At 42.5% G+C, this 15,136-nt stretch overlaps 1 protein-coding gene and 1 non-coding gene across 5 annotated transcripts in view; both read left to right on the top strand.

Moving 5' to 3' along the window:
- The first annotated feature begins 264 nt into the window (after positions 1-264).
- LOC125301962 (sodium-coupled neutral amino acid transporter 3-like) overlaps positions 265-15,136 on the top strand; it is a 51,673-nt gene continuing 36,801 nt past the window's right edge. For 2 of the 4 annotated variants that reach the window (XM_048254860.1, XM_048254858.1), the window contains exon 1: positions 265-548. The gene's annotated coding sequence lies outside the window, so the exon portion shown is untranslated. The remainder of the gene's footprint in view (positions 549-15,136) is intronic. The other 2 variants (XM_048254862.1, XM_048254861.1) reach the window with 1 other exon arrangement.
- On the top strand, positions 12,728-12,892 carry LOC125302720. The gene has a single exon (XR_007194956.1). It is a non-coding gene; the product is annotated as a U1 spliceosomal RNA (small nuclear RNA).

The raw sequence follows: 15,136 nt of genomic DNA, 5'->3' as shown, positions 1-15,136 counted from the left end.
CATAGCCAACAAAATGTGAATTAAACGGCAAGGATATACTGTTTTATTATTAAAAGCATTGGTGGATGGCAAAATAGGCACATAAAACAGATCGGCATATTTGTAACCTACAGCATGTTATTTGAACTCAACTCATTTAGAATCCATGCTATCTATATGGCTTATAATAATTTGATTTCAAATCTGAATTAACCCTTGAGAAGTATAACATGACATGATAAGTAAACTGCTCGAGAGATGTGCGTGCATCAAGTCCTCTTGCGCCATAGCTCTGGATACACAATAGTATCCATGATTGGATGGAGGAGGTGCTCTGTAGGCGGATAACTCAGACACTTAAAGCAGCCCGCTTTAAACCGCGTCCAGTTCAATTGTGCTGTGCCATACGCAAAAATTAGCTGGGAAGACGCTACACCCGGATCGCATTGTTAATTCATTGGGTCTGTAGGAGAAGAGAGCACGAGACACCGTGAACGAGACAACGCAAGGACGCGACAGGACTGGTGGGGAGCTATTTAGGAACTCCTCTGGGACAGTATTTCGTATTGGTAAGTCTAAAAATCATTATTACACTGGTTTACATGAATAGGATGATGATTGTATGACGTTTTGACAAGATACCATGTTCAAAATGTCCGTTTGTTCAGTCCCCTGTTCTCGGAGTCATTGTCTTTTGACACACCACGCTTCAAGTTCTGTACAAATTAATATTACAATTTCTAGCCTATACTTTCCTATGTTTACTTCAAAGCTGAACATTTCTAAACGTTCCATCATAGTACATATAAGTGGTAAGTTATAATGGGCAACCGAAACATGTCAAAATTTATGAATGAGCTATTCATCACCCATCGTAGGTCTTCGTCTCGACGCCGGTGTCGCTCGCTACACAGACTCAAGCTTCAGTATCTGCCAAATATATTCAAGTTCTGGTTAGCTGCTCTTGAACAGTCGTGTCGCTTAGAAACCGCAGAAACTTTCGTTAGACACCTGCAGTTTGGAGACAGATATTGGTGTTGGGACAGATATTGACAAGCTATCCCTGTGTCGTCTCCTCATCAACGACTTAACGGCAGGAGGACCACCATCTGTTTCACAGTTTTACAATTCTGATACAGTGTAGGGTTTACACTTTGGTAGGCTACTTCAAAGATTATTTCACACTGAGTCATGTCCATTCACAAAACCACCCTATTGTTTGTTTTTTTTTACAACGGTAATTGATGTTTATAAGAAATTATTAAATAATTAGGCTACAGCGAGCTTCTCGTGATAGCTTACTATGAACTATGGTCATGCTCAGAATTCCCAAGTGGCGTACAGTTTATCTGAACAAAGTGGTTGAATACAATCGAATTTGTAGCCTGGGCTACCTCACACTTTCCCAAAACAGAGGACGTAATTCAAAGGTGTCATAACTGCTGACTTAAGGAAGGTCGACGCTGCCGTTCTTGGAAACAGTTCTGTCACAGACTGCGAAAAAACGACCCTAGCCCCCAAAATATCAAACGAACACCAAATTAAAATCCAGATGTCTGAGCTGCCCTTATTACCATGCGTGCATCACACTGCGTTGGTCAGAGGTGCGCCAGCCAGAGTGCCCTGGAGGAATATCTTGCGCGTTTCCAAGAACACCTGCGTTCCAGCCTCGTGAGGGACATTATGATATGGTCCGGTCAAATTTGCTGGTTTGATATCCAAGGTGTTTCAACTTGATGCCTCTCTCTCGCTCATATGTGTGTGTGTGTGTGTGTGTGTGTGTGTTACTTTGTGAGAGTGTGCAAGTGTTAAACAGTCGGTACTAGTCTTTCTACTTACCTCTGGGGAACTTAAGAGTGTCTGTGAGTGTCATTTTATTCCTTAAGGTAACACACACGCACACGCACGCACATACACACGCACATGCACACGTGCACACACACACACACACACACACACACACACACACACACACACACACACACTGAGAGAGAGAGAGAGAGAGAGCAGAAGACTGCCTTTGACCTAGTTTTACCAGAGAGGGTTCTAGGGTTTAAGTGTGTGGATTGATGACATAAACTGATCAGTGTGTAGAATACAGTGTCCCAGGTTGGAGTGTCAATTTCCTTATAATATTTGGCAGAAGATTTCATCATAGGTACTTCTACATTACATTAATTCATTCCAACTGCCAGAAAGTCTTGTTTTGAACGCCAGCATGAATCTCTCAGCCACCTGCATCAGCCTAGTGGCCTCTTTTCCTGCCAGTCTGACTGAAAAAGAGGGTACTTAGAAAAAAAGTAAATAAATTCCACTAGACAGACAAAACTTGAAACTTGATATATTTCTGTGTCAGTTGATCCATTGAAGGCTTAGTTTATTTTATGCATCAGGCTTACCTCAACCGAGGTTTCTATATATAGGATTTGATATATAGAAATATATATTTGATTCCTGTGCAAATCTCTTCAGGAAGGGATATATAATATAATATAATGTAATGTAATGTAATGTAATGTAATGTAATGTAATAATATAATATAATATAATATAATAATATAATATAATATAATATAATATAAAATATAATATAATATAATATAATATAAATATAATATAATATAATATAATATAATATAATATTTCTGTTCTCTATATATTGCTTGGATTCTTTTGCAAGATGAATACCAGTTTCATGTAAACAAAAAAAAAATACCACACAGCTTTATAAAGGATCTCCCAGAGTAAGTATTCCATTTATTGAGAGCACTGAGTGTGTTCTCATAGCTCAAAGAGCATTGTGCCACACCAAGGCCATGGCGCTTGTTCCCAGGAAGCCCATATACTCATAATATGTGTACATTACCTTCAGTGAAAGCTGCTTTGGATAAAAGGCGGCTTTCTGAACAGATACACATAAACACAGAGGAGGGAAAGACATAAGACAACGGGAGGCTGAGAGGAAAATTAGCCATAGCAGGGAGAGTTTTATTTCTCCTTTTTTATTTTTTTTTATTATTAATATTAATGCCTGAGACCTCTTAGGATGGATGCTGCTCATAATGTTCTCAAGGAATCCAATATTAGGCCCCCCCTCTCGCCAGTCCCATAGATTTTTATAGTTGAATGCGTCGCTGAGAGGAAAGAAGAATTCAATCTGTTCAGGCTCTATTGGATCAAAGAGAGTTAGCCATATTAGATCCTTGTTCTGTCTGTAGGTATTGTCTTACCTCTCAAGGAATGAAAGGTAAACATGGGGAGGGGGGCTTTTTGTGCCAGTTTCATATCTGACGAGGCAAGCCAGCTAGACAGAGACACACTTGGACGTTTTTTTTTTTGTTCTTTGTTTTCTGAAGTAGTTACTGCCCCCAAGAGAGCCAGGTGGACAAGGAGATGAAAGCTATTGTCTGGTGGGCTGTGGGGATGCTAGACTTTGTTCTTCTGAAGTAATGAAAGTTTGTTAGTTGTGAAATTTTTTTATTAGACGTGGTGCTACACCCTTTAATATAATATTTGCGGAGCAGACACCCAAGGTTATATTAAGCCATTGCGTTCATTGTAATATAAAAGTACTTAAAGGATAATGGACAATCCAGGAATGATCACATCAAAGTGCATGTTTACGTGGTAAGTTCAAAGGGAAATAGTTGTGAGAAGACATTATTTTCTCAAGGCCACAACAAGCTAAGAGTTAGCATGCTGAAGTATCTGCAGTTGCTCACAATTACACTGCTTTTACTGCCCATTAAAGGCTTCAAAGCCCATGAAATAATAAAAAAGGGAAAAAGGGGAAAAAAAAAACCAGGAACTCATGACTTAACCATAATGCTCAGTATACTCAGACTTGCAGTCACTAAGAATGAAGACAGCAAGCTCCCACGTCCCCCTCAGTTCAAACTGTAGGTTAGATCCCAGCTGAGGGTGACATTTTTTGACAAACAAACAAACAAAACAAAGAATTCCCCATGCAAGCCACTATAGTCTTACAGAATCTGCAAGAAAAGTAAGAATGAGCGCATTCCAGCCCAGCCCACATTCTTCAAAGCCAAGCTTCGTTCTGTGGAGATGAGTGTCTCAAGGAACGTGCCAGTCTCCATACTAATGAGGAAGCACAGTATTTTACAATTACGCGTGGGGTCAGGCAGGGCGGTCAGTGCAGTCCAGTGCCAGAGACAAGTGGGAAGTGATTTATGGCTATTCTCGCTCTGACAGGCTTCTAAATCCTACAGTCCTAACAAATGGAGAGTGTCTGCCATTCACTTGCAGAATTGCTTCCCACCTCAGATTTTTGTTTTAAAAAAGAATACAGCATAGGTTTGCCAGGCTTGCTCAAGGCTGCCGGATCATCACTCTCCTCTGAGATGAAAGGGGAAAGAGAGAGACAGAGAGAAAGAGAAAAAGAGAGAGAGAGAGAGATGGAGTATTTTTAGCTCTTTTGGCATGCCTTGAATTGGCAATGGTTATAGGAGGCATGCTGTAGAGATGGAGGTCTTCAACCATGTGAACCTTATTGATAATAGCTGTGTAACAGCTCAGTTACTAGCTTGGCTTTCTGTTCTGGATGCGCGTTGCTAAATCTGGTTTGGAGAAATGAGGCCAAAGCATTGTTGAACAGCACTCATGTGTCTGTCACAAGTAAAGTCATCCGCTCCTTGACTTACATACACGGGATTGCGTGAAGTCACGACTGCTACGTTTACCACTAATCAGCACGGCCTTAAGTCAGGAGGATGCTCTGGAAGTGGGCCAATAGTGACTGTTCTGTGTGGAATGAACTTTGAATCTGGATGTGGCCCAGATCAAGACCAGATCAGCCCCAGATCTCAGCCTCTGTCTGGGACTTGCAGCTGAATGACAACCAAAAAAAAGCTGATAAAATATTCCAAAATATATAAGACCATGAAAGAATCGCAAAAGCATGTGAATCTGCTCCGACCCCAGATGTTGAAACAGCAGGGATGTGATGGAAGTTTGTAAAGGAATGGGAGGAATCCATGAAGGGCACTTTAGGAATGGCATCATCCTTCTGCCTACTTTCACTTTAAAGGTGTAGGTTTTTGAACATTCGAACAAGTTCCGCAACAATTGAAGGTTCTAAAATTCTATGTTGAATTCAATGAACCCAGATATTCTTCAGAACGTTAATTTCCCAACATTCCCGTCACACCGGTGTGACGGTACTCCTTTAAGGATTAAGTGGCACCAGCACTAGGAAGATATTACTACATCTGTCTGAAATGTGTGACACTAGCGGAAATTTTTTCTGTGTATTTTGGGTTCCTTCTTAACTCTCTTAGAGCAACAGTGTCAGATTTATAGTGATATGGGTAGCGCAATGTGAGTTTAGATACCCATGCAGCGGTTCACTCCCTTCTCTCTGGGGCATGAAAGAGCGCATTATCTGTCTAGTCCTGTGACTTTGATATCTGACCCGGCCATCTCCCACCGCAGTGCCGAACTCTGTGGAGTGGCGTGGTGTGAGTGCGTGGTGGTGAGGATAGGAGCGAGGCAGGACCGGCGAGGTGTCCGATCGGCACGGCTCATGCCAGCTGGAACACCAAGTGTTGACCTTGTGATGCTTGACCCCCCCCCACCCCACAGCCAACCCTCTCAACCCCTCGAACAAACCAATCTCCCCCTATGTACTAGAGAGAGAGAGAGAGAGAGAGAGAGAGGGAAAGAGAGGGAAAGAAAGAGAGAGGGAGATATGGGAAAAGGGGAGTTAGGAGAGGAAACCCCTTTGTTCCGGAGGCACATGATGAGCCTCGCGCGGAGCTGGGACTGGGTGGCTTTAAAGTGGGGGCTGGGTGATGTAGCTGGATGGGGGGAGGTGGAGGTGGTGGTGGTGTTGCTGTAGATCCTATTAGACAGCTCCCTCTGTATCCATTGTTACAGCTGACATGCCAACACGTGGAGGCTTCCTTTTCTCCATATTCCCTCCCGTCCACGACACATCGTTGGATCAATGTTGCCCTTTATGCCGGACACCCTCAGCCCAGAGTGGGCCTCTCACTGCGAGAAAACCTCAGAGAAATGATGGATGATGAAGGCGCACAGATGGACAGTAAAATGCTGCCCGCTAGCGAAATGTTTTTTTCCTTCTATTTTTAAGAATGACAGTAAAAAATGTACTTGGAAGGCAAGATGTTTGCTGAAGGCTGGACTGGTAGGTAGACGCATGAGTCAGTGTGGCTGTGCATGGAAACAGAAATATTTACTCACAAGCTGCTTTGAGTTCCTTTTATTCTAAATCGAGTAGTTTAGTCGAGAGTGAAAAATTCAGAGAACCGCTCCCTCTCGTCCCGCAACCTCTGCTATTCGCCTCACTGCAAACTGTTCTCATCTCTTTTTCCTCTTTTCTGGCTGACGCGGCCAAACATCACAGAACAAAGAAAGATTGAGATGAGGTTTAATTAGTGGAATCGTAACAATCTTACACTAGTCATTCCCAGAGGCCTCAGCAGCTCGGCAAGCAACAGTAGCCCAGGGACCAGCGCATCAATCTGTGCGCTAAGCTCCAACGGCTCCAATAACCTCTTCCTCCTCTTCCTCATCATGTCCAAGCCTCCAGCCACAACCATTCTGTGCTGGGATTAGAGTGACAGCTTGCCCCGGCATCAGTCGCTCACTCTTTTTCCATTTCTTCCCACGTTTCTGTAGTTCTGTATTTCTCACTCTCTCTCAATCTCCCTTCTCGCTCTCCGTGTGTGTGTGTTTGTGTGTGTGTGTGTGTGTGTGTGTGTGTGTGTGTGTGTGTGTGTGTGTGTGTGTGTGTGTGTGTGTGTGTGTGTGGAGCTAACAGATTTCTTATACTACAATATCCCACATCCCTAATGTCAATCTGTGCCTTTGTATTTAATCCTCCACGTGTGTCTGTCTGTGTGTGTGTGTGTGTGTGTGTATGTGTGAGTGTGTGTGTGTGTGTGTGTGTGTGTGTGTACTCTGTGTACTCGGGTGGATGTTTATCCTCTGGTGTATTGGCCGACTGTGTGTGTGCACGGAGTTAGTGTTTGTTTTAACTGACAGAGATTCCGACTGCCTCTGACTTGGTCACGACTCTGGCTCTGCTTAGGTGCAGCTCCGTTCCCCCCTGAATACTAGTCACAATCACAACTCTAATATACTTCCCATCTGAATACTAGTCACTATCACAACTCTAATATACTTCCCATCTGAATACTAGTCACTATCACAACTCTAATATACTTCCCATCTGAATACTAGTCACTATCACAACTCTAATATACTTCTCATCTGAATACTAGTCACTATCACAACTCTAATATACTTCTCATCTGAATACTAGTCACTATCACGACTCTACTATACTTCCTATCTGCATACTAGTCACTATCACAACTCTAATATACTTCTCATCTGAATACTAGTCACTATCACAACTCTAATATACTTCTCATCTGAATACTAGTCACTATCACGACTCTACTATACTTCCTATCTGCATACTAGTCACTATCACGACCCTACTATACTTTCAAGCTCCATTTTACTATCATCACTTTCCTTTCCTTTGTAGTGTTTCCTATGAGACCATGGCTGGCATTGGTCTGGCTAATGACAGATGCTGGGGAGAACATATGATTAAAAGAGTGACACAGGTCAATTTAATCTTCTCTGCTGTTGGAATAGTTTAATGTGCCTATTAATACAACTCACATAATCACATATTCTAATTGAATTTGTCTTACCCATTTCTTTATGAGGAAGTTTTTCTACTTTGAATAAATTTGCTTCCCTCTTCAAGGTGGCATTTTCCCTTCTTTTTTCCATTGTGAAACTAAGATAATATGCCTCTTTTTACTAATCTTCTTACATGTGTGCATGCATAGGTCTTTGCTTGTTAATAATGCAGGATACTCTTCATACTCTTCAACCTTTGCTCTACTTGTGCAATCAATCCAAATCAACAAAAAAATCAATGGTGTTAAAGGTTGTATCAGCGATAGCGGGGATACGTCACTTATGTTGATGTTCAAACAAAACAGAGAGCTAGCTCGCTACTCCCTCCCTCTCCCTCTTTCATGCAATTAAAACTCTCCTAAGCACGCATCTCGTCGGTTATTGGTTGAAACACTTTATTTTGCCTTTCAGTGGGTTGCCAACCCTTGTTGGTAGCAATTGTTTTTTGTGTACAGATCTCGGAGCCTAGGCTGCCTACAGCCTGCTTATGGGGCAGACAGCTAGCGGATTGTAAGGAAAGATTAGATGAATGTGTCATTTATGTTTGGGCTTTTTTTGGGCCTGAAATCGCTGATACAACCTTTAACTCAAAATCAATTTTAATTGTGCAGCTTTGGTTGTTTACAGAAGGGCACCTGTGCATCCTTGCTGTGCTCTGTCTTTCTCTCTCTCTTTCTCTCTCTATCACTCTCTTTCTCTCTCTGATGAGGTAGGTCAGTTCACCTTGCTACTGTACCTGTGCTGAATGAGAATGGCACCCACTGTGGTGGGGTGGGTGGAGGAGCAGAATTGGCGCTAAAAATAGCTCGCTCCTCCTGCGTGAGTCACGCTCCGCCTCGGGACCCACCAAGCAGCAGCGCCTGCTCACGTGCTCTGACGCCGCTCCACCGATGCGCCCCGGATGCGCATATGACATACGTGCCAGCCCACCAACCAGACCAAACAGCAGTGCCAGCCACCGGCAGGGGTGTGTGTGTGTGTGTGTGTGTGTGTGTGTGTATGTGTGTGCCTGTGTGTTTGTATGGTCATAACTGAGTATGTTTGTGGTTTGTGGGGTTCTGTGGGGTTGCAATGATAGGCAGGTGTGTGTGTGTGTGTGGGGGTGTCTGTGTGTCTGTGTGCAAGTGTGTGTATAACTGAGTGTGTTTTGGGTTTGTGTGTATTCTGCCATTTCAGGTAAATTGACAGGCAGGTGTGTGTGTGTGTGTGTTTGTGTGTGTGTGTGTGTGTGTGTGTGTGTGTGTGTGTGCGTGTGCGTGTGCGTGTGCGTGTGTGTACGTGTGTGTGTGTGTGTGTGTGTTGTGTATGTGTTTGTGTGTGTGTTGGAGTTTTGTACACTTTACCAACGCAGTGACAATGACAACACAAGGGGATAATGTGAGTCTCTTTAAAGATGCCCTTGCATGCCACACTGTTTCCTAACCCAGTGCCCTCCTGTCTGTCCTTGAGGAGAGTCCTCCTCTGTCCCTGTGCCTCTCTGTCAGGTGAGCGTACAGTGTGGAGAGTAGCTGCAGGGAAGTGTTGGCCTCTGTCAGCAGGAAAGAAATATACATGTTTACACTACATCTTCAGCGTTAGTCTCACCTGGAAGCTCAAGGCCATCACTAGGGAGAGCGGCCGCATACATACAATTTTATGCATTTTCCCATAATGCAACAGCACATCTGAGCTGCCGGATAGATTTTCATTTTGAGGCTGCTTTTTCTTTATCTGTTGTCAGTATAATATATTGAGTTGTATGTCTGTTGCCTGTTCTTTATTTCAGGCAGTTATAGGATTTCTCACAATGCACTTCAATGTATTGGTATTTTTTTCTAACATTTCAAATATGGTTAAATTCAAATATGTTTATTGAATCTATTTGTCAAGGAGATGAAGTTGTTCATTTCCATGTCTGCCGGTCTGTCTTAAGGAACGTAGCTCAGTGAAAATTCCCAGAGAAGATGATTGGTGTGTCTGGCACAAATACACACAGGGAGGGATAAGGAGCATCTCATCTCTGACTCACAGAAACAGATTAGGAGTTTGTGAGAGTCGTACTCACGCTGACACCAGAGATGGAGAGCATTTCTGAGTCAGACTTCAGCAGTGGTGTCAGTCTGATTCAGAGATGAGAATCTCAGTGTGACTTTGCGGTGTTGCAAATCTCTGTGTGGCATGTGTTTTGACAGAGAGAGAGAGAGAGAGAGAGAGAGAATTAATCTGTTATTCACATAGTCAGCTAATAATTCAGCAGCTGTGGTGATCAAATCCTCTCTGCGATCCAGAGAGGAGGAAGAGAGGAAACAAGATGAAAATAGAGGGATTCAGAGAAAGGGAGCGAGAGGGAGAGAGGGAAAGGAAATGATTCAGAGAGAGAGAGAGAGAGAGAGAAAGAGAAATAAACAGAGAGAGGGTTCTGAGAAAGAGGTTATGGAGTATGGAGGTATTAAAAGGTAGCGATGGCAAGCCATCCAAGAGAATATCAGGTGCCTGTGACAAATGAAGACCTCTTTGCAGGAAAAAAATATTAAAATGGAGAAAACGGAATTGAATTGAACTGAACTGAACTGAACTCCTGACTGTGGAGTGTGATGTGGGGTGGTGTCATTTTAAATAGTACCTCCCACTAAAAGAGGTGCTGAAAAAAAAAACACATGTGAATCTCAGCACATCTAATGTTCATCCTCTCTGCTGACAGAGCACACTTAATTGGCGGCCTCCGGTCTCGACTGACAGGATAATCTAGTCACACACCATGTTTAGGATGAGTACAGTTAATCACTTTGTTTACACACACACACACACACACACACACACACACACACACACACACACACACACACACACACATACATATGAAGAGGAAAAGAAGACTTATTTCTCTCAGTTTTACAATAAAATCTAGAACCCCCTCTCAGCATTGAAAATATGACCATGTTATTTGACAGTTTTCCAGGCAACGCACCAATTTCCCCAAGGTGACCTGTGTAATAGGTATAGTACTCATAATTCCAAGGCTGTGGGTGGAGCCGTTGATGACCTTATTTTTTTTATTTCAATGCCAAGTAGAGCCTCAAGCACCATTGGTGCCATAAGGAGCTCAATGTTGAATCAATGTCATTGGTGTGGTTGAACTGACTGTACTGTATCTGTACGAAGGAATATGTTGCTGTGGATCTGCATGTATATGTCATGGCAGTTGTGTATGTGCTGAACATGAGAAAACAGCTTCATCAATCAAAAATGTTTCCATTTAGGACACATGGTACTCAGAGACAGGGAGGGAAAGAAGAAAGATACTGAGAGAGATGGGGTGGGCTGTGTCGATGAGGCTCTATTTGCAGAACCTCGGAGTTCCTGGTATATGCAGCCTCTGGAATAGCTAAACGCAGTTCTGCCACGTTTACATTCATATTTTCAGTCAGGATATGTGCTTTAGATGGAAACAAATTATTTTACTTCAAGCTAGATTGATGTAACATTATAGAATTGCATAGTAATTTGAATAAAAAACATTTATAAATGTGAATTTAAAACAGAGATACTGCTAAATAGTCCATATTGGCTCAAAATGGGTTGTAATGAGAGCAACCAGTGTCTAGCATCAAATGAAAGCTTTGCATGAGGTTAAGAAGATCAAAAGCTTCATTTTGACAGGAGTGCACCTTTAATCCACTAATGCCGGTGAAATGACCGTGAAAAGCGTGCAGATTTACTCACTGTAATAACAAATATTACCAGACAGAGCGAGATTAATAGTAGTAGTAGTTGTAGTAGTAGTAGTAGTAGTAGTAGTTGTAGTAGCAGTAGTAGTAGTGGTGGTAGTAGTAGTAGTAGTAGTAGTAGTAGTAATAGTAATAGTTGATTGGTGGTAGTGGTAGTAGTAGTATTAGTATTGGTAGTAGTGGTGGTGGGGGTTGGTGGTGGTGGTTGTGGTGGTAGTCTTTTTTATGTAACAGATTTCATTGATAGTAGATATAGAAACTGTTGGGAAACTGACCATAGTGGCAGGATTAGAGTTGTCACTGTCTGTGCGTGTTAACAACCCTTTTGATTAGTCACAGAGGGGTGTCATTTCCTCTTCCACGCCTGTTTTTACCATAATATTGATCACTCCCGTAGAGGGGTCATTTATGGATGGTGGTAGATGTTGATACTGACCATGACATGGTTTTCTTGCATCACTAGAGCTGTATAAACATCCTGACTGAAAACAAAACCTTGACTTGAGGTTGTGATGTCAGGAGACTGGGTGAGCTCCCATAAATGATTAAAAAACAGACTGCTCAACACCATGCTCAGTTATCAGCCCAGCAGACCATAGTTTAGACCAGTGTTTTTCAACTTTTTTTGTGCCACAGCACACTTTTGACACTTAAAATGTCCCACGGCACACTAACATCCTGTGTGAAGAAAAAATAAACATACCATAGCCTAAAATTTCAAATAATACACAGATATGGCCTTATTATGGCTTCTATGCAAGACCTGCTCAATAAAACAAGCGCCCTCTGTTTCATTTGTAGGTGACTATATCTAATTTAATTGTTGTTATGAACTGGATATGTGATGATTCTGTGAATACTGGATATGGGGCCCCCGTTGTACAATGCCTGCATACCACAAATAGTGTAATCATATAATCAATGAGAGCACGTGGTTATAAATTCTTTGATGCAACAGTTGCTTTTCTGGACCAGTGAGTGACATTTGGGTAATTTTCTGCGCACACCTGATGATCTCTCACGGCACACTAGTGTGCACCCGGCACAGTGGTTGAAAAACACTGGTTTAGACAGTGTGTGACAGTGTGTTGACATACAATAATAGCACAAATATGATCTTGACTGTCAGATGTATTGTAGGTGTGTGTGTAGTCACTGTGTGTAGAGACTTTGATGTAAGTAAGACACTGACTGAAAAGTAAGGTTAGGCATAGCTGCCAACTCTCACACATTCGATTGGTGTGAGAGTGCGTGGAGCCAATCAAGTGAATGAATCTCACGGTCAATGCATGAGAGTTGGCAGCTACTTACCTGGCAGGGGTGATACAATGATCAAGAAGCTACTTACCTGGCAGGCGTGATACAATGATCAAGAAGGTTGTTTGCCCAGGGCGAGACTCGGCCATTGCACATTCGGTCGTGCTGACCCCTGCGAATTCCTCAAATGTGGGAATCTCGACTGCACCATTTCTGGTAGTGGGGGACTGCGTTCGTGCTCTCCGCTGATTTTGGGGGCAGCCGTGGCCTACTGGTTAGCACTTCGGACCTGTAACTGGAGGGTTGCCGGTTCAAACCCTGACCAGTAGGCAGTAGGAAGTGCCCTTGAGCAAGGCACCTAACCCCTCACTGCTCCCTGAGCGCCACTGTTGATGCAGGCAGCTCACTGCGCTGGGATTAGTGTGTGCTTCACCTCACTGTGTGTACACTGTGTGCTGTGTGTGTTTCACTAATTCACGGATTGGGATAAAAGCAGAGACCAAATTTCCCTCACGGGATCAAAAGAGTATATACTTATACTTATACTATGGGTAAGGTAAGGCACATTTATTTATATAGAGCATATTCCACATAGACCACACACACACACACACACACACTTATAAAAGTGTCTTTACACATACAGACATGAATAGATTTAGGTAGGGTAGGGATCTTCTCCATGTGGCCATTTTAAGTATAATTAGTGGTGATGTGGGTGTGATTTACTTTGTTATTATACAGCTCTTCAGAATTCAACAATTAATATGAACGGGCGGGCCTACCCAACATTCGGAGGTCAGATATTTTCATGTATTGACCACTGCAAAATGATAATGACCGCTGTCAATGGTAATGGGCTGACAATATATTTTCCCTTACTTGGCCCCTATGATTTCATTGTATAGCTGTTTTGCCCTTGCTGGTTTTAGTGTTCTAACTCAATACAGGACAAATGTTCATTTTTACTTTTGCCCTTAGTTGGACTTAACTACATTTAACACTAGGAATAAAAAAAATCCCCTTTAAAATGTGGGAAAGACCATTATGCAGGAACTAAAAGTGTTAATAGTTTTGGGGTCATACTGATGAGATGCCACTGTGAATGTGTGTGTGTGTGTGTGTGTGTGTGTGTGTGTGTGTGTGTGTGTGTGTGTGTGTGTGTGTGTGTGTGTGTGTGTGTGTGTGTGTGTGTGTGTGTTTCCTCACTTGAAAGCCAATCCCTCATCAGTTGATGATAGTCCAGATTGCCCTTCTGATCAAGGGTCCCGGATATAACCGTGGTGAATTAGTGAAGCTTATAGGGCTTTTGCAAACTTCTGAGAGTGTGTGTATCTGTGTGTGTTTGTGTGTGTGTGTGTGTGTGTGTGTGTGTGTGTGTGTGTGTGTGTGTGTGTGTGTGTGTGTGTGTGTGTGTGCAGAGTTGGGTAGTAACTGATTACATGTAATCTGGATTACGTAATCAGATTACAAAAATCAAGTAACTATAATCAGCCCAGATTACAATAAAAAAAATGTGTAATCAGATTACAGTTACATTGTTGGGGATTACCTGATTACATTTTATCATGCAAACAATGCAACTTTTTTATGATAGCCTAGCTATCTTTTAATTTGACAAGCTTTGGGCTTGCCGGTTTGATCCCCGAGCAGTAGAAAAAATGTGGGCGGGGGAAATGGTGAGCACTGCTCTCCCATGCCCACATCCACGGCTGAAAGTGCCCTTGAGTAAGGCACCTAACCCCTCACTGATCCCTGAGCGCCGCTGTAGCAGACAGCTCACTGCTCTGGGTTGGTGTGGGCTTCACCTCACTGTGTGCTTCATCTCACTGTGTGTTCACTGTGCGCTCTGTGTGCTTCACTAATTCACGGATTGGGAGACCAAATTTCCCTCACGGGATCAAAAGAGTATCTATACTTACTAACTTATTTACTATTGGGGCAGGTCTCTCGGCACACTGCCTGATCTTTTCCTCCTAATCTCAATGTAGCCTCTTGTTTTAGTGTTACCGTTTACTTTGAGAAAGTCACCAGGTCCCCCTGGTTGAAAAACATCCCAAAGGAATAATTTTCTCACCCCCACAATTGAAATGGACATGGTGTCATTTGGGTTAATGCTTCCTTTTTTATTCCGATCTCAGGCCATGTCCCTGGGTCAAAAAAAGTCCAGTGAAAGCTAAATTCATTGTTAAATTCATGTTTGTTCCATGATCACATCCATGATGACTAAGTGATCAATTTTTGGATGGGGTGAAAATTTCAACCACCAAAACACCACCCCCAAAGTGGAGAATAGCTATAGAAATGTATTAGTTTTGGGTGTTTTTCAGACAATGGGACCCGGTGACCTCAAAGTAAATGGTAATACTTTTGGAGGAAGAGATCAGTTCATTCACACAGGAATGCTTTACTCAGAGCAAAGAGATTTCTTAGATGCAATAAAATAATAAAGAGAAAAATAGAATGAGAATTCTTTCATCAATTCAGTAGTG

Source organism: Alosa alosa, chromosome 10 (assembly GCF_017589495.1).
Source record: "Alosa alosa isolate M-15738 ecotype Scorff River chromosome 10, AALO_Geno_1.1, whole genome shotgun sequence".
Classification (NCBI taxonomy): domain Eukaryota; kingdom Metazoa; phylum Chordata; class Actinopteri; order Clupeiformes; family Clupeidae; genus Alosa; species Alosa alosa.
This window is presented reverse-complemented; position numbering and strand designations above follow the sequence as displayed.